At 45.6% G+C, this 8479-nt stretch overlaps 1 long non-coding RNA gene across 6 annotated transcripts; it reads right to left on the bottom strand.

The window, feature by feature from the left end:
* Window positions 1-255: 255 nt before the first annotated feature.
* Window positions 256-5059, bottom strand: LOC119308087. Of its 6 annotated transcripts, none has more exons than XR_005149817.1 (4): window positions 2482-5059; window positions 1188-1788; window positions 558-661; window positions 256-346 (listed from the first exon to the last, which is right to left on the bottom strand). It is a non-coding gene; the product is annotated as an uncharacterized LOC119308087 (long non-coding RNA). The 6 variants fall into 6 exon arrangements; XR_005149818.1 differs by having other exon boundaries at window positions 262-334; window positions 419-661; XR_005149820.1 differs by lacking the exon at window positions 256-346 and having other exon boundaries at window positions 350-661; window positions 2482-2707; window positions 3581-5059.
* Window positions 5060-8479: the final 3420 nt, after the last annotated feature.

Here is an 8479-nt window from a genome sequence, read left to right on the forward strand (position 1 = left end):
ACATCGCCATCCAGGAGTACACCAGCCGGTCCACGCCAGCCATTGGCAAATAACAGATAGCATTTGCTGCTCTTCCACCAATTATTATCTTCAAGGTTCCCATTCCGTTCGTCCTCCTGTCCTGCACCATGGATACTCCCATTTCGGTATATTCCACCCTCCCACTTTTCCTTTTCTTGTATGTTTCCGTACCCTGCTGCCACCGGACAACACCCCCATCCAGGAGTACACCCTGTTGCCACCAGGTGACATCGCCACCAATTGGTCCATGCAAGCCAAGATCAAATCCTCGGCATCATTGCAGAAGAACTTCACCATGAGGCTCGCTGGCAATCTCCCACAAATCCTACAAGAGGTTAGGTACAGTTCACACATCCTTTTTCACATGTGCAATTGAGATCAGATATATTATCCATACAAGGTCCTCAGAGTTATTATATTTTTCATGGTGCATAATGGATCAACCGCAGTCTGGACGTTGAGATCTCATCTCATTACATCATGTAGCAATATATTCTGGTGGTTCAATATTAACATTAAGTATGTCAAACATGTACCTATGGAAGAATCAAGCACATCAGATGACATAGTTTAATGAAACATTGCCAACATTTTTGTACCACAAAATCACTCTTCTTCCTCCATCCATTATTTTCTCCTCCTGAATCCAAGCAATTATATTTCAGACGTAAAAAGAGAACGTAAGAAAATAAATAATCACCATAAAAAATATTTTATGTTACATAAATTACAAATGTAAGAACATAGTGTAAAATGTACATAAAATGTAATTTATCTGGTCTTCTGACCTTTTTTTTTGCTAAATTTTATGCAGCGAATCAATATGACTGTAACTATTTATATTTGAAACATAATTTATTTATGCAATGATCGTAAGATTATCTCGGGTGAAAAATAACTTATTCTGCAACCTGGGTATATATATATATATATATATATATAGTATGCAAGAAACCAAAATCCCAAGAGAAATAAATCTTTTTGGTTCATGTGTTCTAGTCTAGAAAGAATGCACATATAAAAAACCCACAAAGCTAGAGGGATAAAAAATACGAGGCCAAGTAAAATAGCTCAAGTATGGTCCAACATGCAATTTATGACATCATGTTCTATGCCTCAATCCTCATATCACTCTTATGAAATGAAGACAAGGGCAAGGTACATACTTGTTCTTATGTTGAAGAGGAAAAATACATGACTCAATGTGCTTAGCTGCATAAAATTAATTTTTGTTGTCAAGTAATGTCATCCAAATAATTATCTATACCAACAGATGATCATGGTAGCTAACAAACTTACGAGAGAAGTGAGCAGTCTTATACAATAATAGCCACTAAGTTATAAAATAAAATTGCCAAAATGCAGCTTCAGATCAATTATGGTCAAAGACTCTGCAAGATGCGACTCTGCGATGATAAGCTTGTTTGATCTTACATGCATTCTCTTTTACACCACACATGATAAGCTGCAAGGTACATTCCACCTCAATAGAATGGATATAAATTATATAAATTCAAAAGGATTGTGCACTTCCGCATTGGCAAAAATCTTGCAAGGCATAAGCCACAAAACCATGAAATATATTACAGAAAAATATTCATAATTTCACATCTTAGAATTTAGAGACATGTAGGAGATAGGAACACATGCTTGTAGTGATTCAGCAAGGAATTTGAAAGTGAAAGCAAGATAAACAACTTACTGATGCGCACAGAACACCGTGGAATTGAAATTTGGGTTGCCGCATTGCAATGGTTTGCTATGGTCCTGCAGTAATATGTGTAAGAAAGCAAAATTAGAGTGTCTCTTGGCATAGTATACTGAAATTAAATCTACCTTTCCTCCAATCTGATAAATAAATGCACGTAGGAAGAGAAGAATATCATGCAAGATATTTCTCAAGTATTTAGCACCATACCATATCAGTAATACAAGATTAACAAAAATTCAGTGAAAATGTTAAGAACAGAAAAGCAGGTAGCTTGGCTGGACAACTTTGCTTTGGAATGAACACATGGAGTATTGAGAAAGGGTAGTAATACAAATATATTCTTGGACGATTGAACAATTAAAAAGATAAATGGTTACAGAAAAAAAAACTGAAACATAAACACCAAATTTGCTTTGGACAACACATAGGAAGTAGTTGAACTCAAAGCTTAACATGGCATATATGTAGGCTCACTTTTCATTTCAATATCAAGAATTTGGAGTTCTGTTGATGGTTAGCGATGAAAAGAATCATGATTTGTCTCCATATTCGGAGCTGGCTAGCAGTGGACCTGCCATGCTTACATTTTCGTTGCCCATTGGATAAATTTGAGTAATTTTCCTGGGAGTCACTCTGCAACTAACATGTAAATTTTAAAATTCTGAATTCGACTGCACACATGCGACACACAATTGAACGGAATCAAATAGCTAAGGTGAGGCCAGAAAAAGTAAATAGAGTTCACTGACCCGTTCCTCAGCGGCTGTGACGAACTACTCGACCAATTGAATGCATGACGAGAGGGCCACCGGGAGAACAGGGACGGCAACCGATGCCTTGGGTGCGTCGGGCACCAAGTAGCAGCGGCGTCGCAAGAACCTTTTCCGCCATGACTTCACCAGTAGCCGTTATAGCCTTGTACACAAGACCAAATGATCCATGGCACAGAATCGTTGTGACCTTTTTGGTAGCCTTCTGTAGATCCCAGAACAACCAACACAATAACATGGAGCAATCAGAAAAATGTTACTTTGCTTCTGGCTACTCACACCAACACTAACATTCACAATAAGATCATGGTATAAGTTGCATGCATGCATTTCTGGAGGTGCCATGAACGTACGAATTCTAATTGACGCACGGAGAAACGACTATGACCTGGCTTGCATATCTTATCCTATCCTTAGATCAAATGCATTACACAGTCAAGCTGATATATTTCAAATTTACAATTCATTGATCATGTGATCTTAATACTACAACCAGGATTGCAACGGAGGAGTAGTTGCCATACTTGTAATGGTACTTCGGGATCCCAAAGACGGACAGGGGCTGGTCCCTGCCGTTGTTACCCCGCCCGCCCCAGAAGGCGACTTGCTTCCCCGCCAGCAGCAGGTTGTTGCCCCAGCAACTTTACAATTTTAGAATGCCGTTTTCCACGTGTAGGTGTAGCAGCTAACAACTTTGAACCAAACTGAAAAAATAGTCAAAAAGGAATCCTTTCTAACCTCACAATGCCTATGAATTTCAAGTAGCCATCATTTAAACACCAGACACACTGTCCATGCAAAAAGAGGTGAAAAAAAATCAAATCTGAACTGAACTTGACAGAATTCAGAAGTTGTATAGCTGACAATGGACCATCATATACAACAAGATCTAGTAAGCAATGCAAGAGCACACACGTACAAAGTGGTGAACCTGCCTGATTGGTACTTTAATTTAACACATCGAATCTTGGAGTTAGCTAGGTCAAGTATGCATACAGAGTTTAACATCAAGTGGCCGAGTTAGCAATGTCTAGCACGAAGTTAGGCATGTGACCTTCATGGGAAGAACTGGACATACCAATTCATTTGTGAGGTCGGGCCAGACCAACCTGCTTCTTTCCCCCTCCGCGCTAGCTCCAAGATGCATGTCTCGTCCTGGTCGATTAACCGCGACTTCGACCACTTCGATCCGCCGATGCTCGGCACCACTACCAAGACCCACGAATCAGTCCTTGCTTGTGTCCATGGTGAAGACGAAGTCGCAGAATGCAGATCTTGGCCAACCCACCGACCACGCACACATGCGTTGGCGCGGCGCTCCGGGCGTGGCCCGACTTCTGCAGCCCGCTGAACCTTCCTCGCGCGTGCCCACACTTCCTCGGCCTCTGCTTGTTCTTGCGCCTCGCCGTAAACATCATCAGGTGTGTAACCTGCATACAGAAGAAAGATTGATAGGTGCATGTAAAACTAAGAACCAACAAATCTGATTCAAACACAAAAGAACAAGGGCAAGCTTATGCTATCCTGCTGAGCCACGACCGGCACTACCCCTCGTTGTTATGGAAGAACCAGGAGAGCACGAGCAGACCACCTCTGGAGAAGACCACCTCGTCAGCCGCACATGGAGTTGAGGAAGGCCAAGCCTGGAATTGCGGGAGGCCGCGACGACGTCAGCAACGTTGCCACACCGAAGATGGGGGTTGCTAGAACGCCCGTGCGAGAGAAGAGAGGAGGATAACCGGATAAGAAACCAGGGGATCAGATCGTGGGCAGCTTCCTGATCAGATCATGGGCGGGATCAAGACGGGAAGGAGGATATGGATTCAGGGGATGAGAGGGGTGGGGTGGGGATCACGAGAGCTTATCCATGTCTTGGGGCGGCCATCCATGCCGAGCGGGGTGACGTATTCGAGGCGCCGGCGGCGCCGGCGTTCTCGTGATCCATGACGGCCGCGTCTGCCTGGATAGGCAGATCGACGGCGGTAGCGGCGGCTGCGCTGCCCGGATCGGCAGATCGACAGCGGCGAATTCGGCGAAGGCAGCGGTTGCGTATCCTCGAGAGAGGGGAGGAGCGGATCGGGACCTCGCTCGGGAGAGGAGCCCTGTGTCTCGAGGGGATCGAGGGGCACGAGGAATCGCTCGTAGGTGCAAGCGTCTGGCTAATTTTGGTAGGTTAACCGTAGTAGATTTTTTTAGGACAATTTTCTATCGATGAACCGTAGTGTTTCACAACGGGCCTCGTGGTAGCATACCGTTTTTTTGTCGGTCTCGAGGGTGGAAGGGGGGAATGGCTGGTTTGCGGGAGGTGGGATTGAGGACGAAAATTAACCATCTCTGGTGGGACGAAAATTGACCGGCGGAGACTACCAACTTCTCCATTAGGAGTAGAGATACATGCCTCCGCCTCCACTTGCAAGGTATCCTGAACATGATCCATTCTATCCACTCTTGATCCCACAACATCGCCATGTTCGTCTTGGATCACAAAGCTCCATGTAAGTGCATCTAGTGCCACCCCTAGTTGGTTTTGGAGTATAGACAACAAACTTGGTTGAAGGACTAATGTGTTTGTGAGATTCACAGGAGAACACAGGTAGAAGTCCCTATTGATTCAGTTTACACATTGATACGTCTCCAACGTATCTATAATTTTTGATTGTTCCATGCTATTATATTACCTGTTTTGGATGTTTATGGGCTTTACTTTACACTTTTATATCATTTTTGGGACTAACCTACTAACCGGAGGCCCAGCTCGTATTGCTGTTTTTTTGCCTATTTCAGTGTTTCGAAAAAAAGGAATATCAAACGGAGTCCAAACGGAATGAAACCTTCGGGAGCGATCTTTTTGGAACAAACGTGATCTGGAGGAATTGGAGTGCAAGTCAAGAAACAATCGAGTAGGCCACGAGGGTGGAGGGCACCCTCCTATGGGGCGCGCCCCCTATCTCGTGGGCCCCTCGGGAGTCCACCGACCTACTTCTTCCTCCTATATATACCCACGTACCCCGAGAACATCAGAGGCGACCACGAAAAACTATTTCCACCACCATAACCTTCTGTATTCGCGAGATCCCATCTTGGAGCCTTCGTCGGCACTCCGTCGGAGGGGGAATCAACCACGGAGGGCTTCTACATCAACACCATAGCCTCTCCGATGAGTTGTGAGTAGTTTACCACAGACCTTCGGGTCCATAGTTATTAGCTAGATGACTTCTGCTCTCTCTTCGAATCTCAATACCATGTTCTCCTCGATCTTCTTCGAGATCTATTCGATGTAACTCTTTTTGTGGTGTGTTTGTCGAGATCCGATGAATTGTGGGTTTATGATCAAGTTTATCTATGAGAAATATTTGAATCTCCTCTGAATTCTTTTATTGTGTGATTAAGTTATTTTTGCAAGTCTCTTCGAATTATCAGTTTGGTTTGGCCTACTAGATTGATCTTTCTTGCAATGGGAGAAGTGCTTAGCTTTGGGTTCAATCTTGCGGTGTCCTTTCCCATTGACAGCAGGGGCAGCAAGGCACGTATTGTATTGTTGCCATCGAGGATAAAAAGATGGGGTTTATATCATATTGCATGAGTTTATCCCTCTACATCATGTCATCTTTCTTAATGTGTTACTCTATTCTTTATGAACTTAATACTCTAGATGCATGCTGGATAGCGGTCGATGTGTGGAGTAATAGTAGTAGATGCAGGCAGGAGTCGGTCTACTTGTCACGGACGTGATGCCTATATACATGATCATGCCTAGATAATCTCATAATTATTCGCTTTTCTATCAATTGCTCGACAGTAATTTGTTCACCCACCGTAATACCTATGCTATCTTGAGAGAAGCCACTAGTGAAAACTATGGCCCCCGGGTCTATCTTTTATCATATAAGCTTTCAATCTACTATTATTTGCATCTTTACTTTTCTAATCTATATCAAAAAATACCAAAAATATATTTATCTTATCATATTATCTCTATCAGATCTCACTTTTGCAAGTGGCCGTGAAGGGATTGACAATCCCTTTATTGTGTTGGTTGTGAGTTCTTTGTTTGTTTGTGTAGGTGCATGGGACTTTTGAGGAGCCTCCTACTGGATTGATACCTTGGTTCTCAAAAACTGAGGGAAATACTTACGCTACTATTGCTGCATCACCCTTTCCTCTTCAAGGAAAACCAACACAAGCTCAAGATGTAGCAAGAAGGATTTCTGTCGCCATTGCCAGGGAGGTCTTCGCTCAAGTCAAGACATACCAAGTACCCATCACAAACTCATCTCCCTCGCACTTACATTATTTGCCATTTGCCTCTCGTTTTCCTCTCTCCCACTTCACCTTTGCCGTTTTATTCGCCCTCTCTTTCCCAATCTCCTCTCTCTTTCGCTTGCCTTTTTGTTTGCTTGTGTGTTGGATTATTTGTCGCGATGGCGCAAGATAATACCAAATTGTGTGATTTCTCCAATACCAATAATAATGATTTCCTTAGCACTTCGATTGCTCCTCTTAATGATGTTGAGTCTTGTGAAATCAATACCGCTTTGCTGAATCTTGTTATGAAAGATCAATTCTCCGGCCTTCCTAGTGAAGATGCCGCTACTCATCTAAACAACTTTGTTAATTTGTGTGAGATGCAAAAGAAGAAAGATACGGATAATGATATTGTTAAATTTGTCGGATTTCGGGTTCTGGCAGACCCTCAAGGTTCGAACTCTGGGGTGCACGCGGAGATCACACCCCCTGCCTACCCGTGTCTCGTCGCCTCGCAAGGATCTAAAACTACACGAAGAACAACACAAGGGACACGAGATTTATACTGGTTCAGGCCACCATTGTGGTGTAATACCCTACTCCAGTGTGTGGTGTGTGGATTGCCTCTGGGCTGATGATGAGTAGTACAAGGAAGAACAGCCTCGCGAGGGTCTGTTCTTAGCTGGTGCGATGAACTGCTAGGGGGAGTTCAATCGCTTCTCTCTCTCTCTCTATCTTTCTATCCTTGTTCTTTTGATCCCCCTACCATGTGGGTGGCTAGTCCTATTTATAGTTGGAGGCCCTGGGCCTCTCCCCAAATATTGAGCGGGAAGGGCGCCAACAATTGTCCATTTTGAAGGGGAACATCTAGTACACTTATCCTGACTAAAGTTGGTCCTCGCCTGCCAAAGACCCTGACGATGACGCCGGCTTGGGCTCCACGATGACCTCCGTTCTGCCGTCCTACTGGTCTTGGTCTTGTTGCACCGAAATGGTTGCCTTTGCTTGATACCCTTGCCTGCGCTTGCCCCCTTTGCACCAAAGAGGAAACAAGGACTCTGTGCAGGCCGGCGCCCGCCTGGCGCCCGCCTGGCCTTGGTCGTCATGGCTTGCGTCATGAGCACCTCGTGAGGTACCCCGCCTTGATCTCTCCGGCTCCTCGTGAGCTAGCCTGACGAGGCCATGCCCAAGGAAGCCTCCTGTCGTCCGCCCCGCGAGGCTTGGCCCCTTGTGAGGGTCTTGGGCATGCGTTGATGAAGATGGGCCGTACTGGGCCGCTTCTTGAGCCACGCCGCAGGCCGCAGGCAGGCAAGTCTGGGTACCCCCGTTCCCAGAACGCCGACAGTAGCCCCCGGGCCCAAGGCGCGCCCGGACTTGGCTTGGCAGGGAAGCGAAGGGGCAAGTACGAAGCGCCGCGGGCCCCAATAGCCTGCGGCCTTGGGTGCCGCGTGGCGGTCGATTAGACGTGGGTGTCCCTGTTCCCCCACGCCTCCTTATTTTGCGCCCAGCTAGGCGGACCCGCGGTTGCACACAGTCGCCCCTCTTCCCGTCGTGCGCGCGCCTCCTGCTCTTCCTTCTCTCGTGCTCCAGTCTCCGCTTCCAATCCAATCTCGAATCCTCCCCCTTCATGTCGCCATGGCTCCGACGAAGAAGGGGAAAGGGAAAAAGCCTGTGCCCTCGCCCGCCCGTCGCCGTCGATGGCTCCTGCTGTCGACCGGTCGATCATACTCAA

The sequence above is a fragment of the Triticum dicoccoides genome, chromosome 5B (genome assembly GCF_002162155.2).
Source record: "Triticum dicoccoides isolate Atlit2015 ecotype Zavitan chromosome 5B, WEW_v2.0, whole genome shotgun sequence".
Lineage (NCBI taxonomy): Eukaryota > Viridiplantae > Streptophyta > Magnoliopsida > Poales > Poaceae > Triticum > Triticum dicoccoides.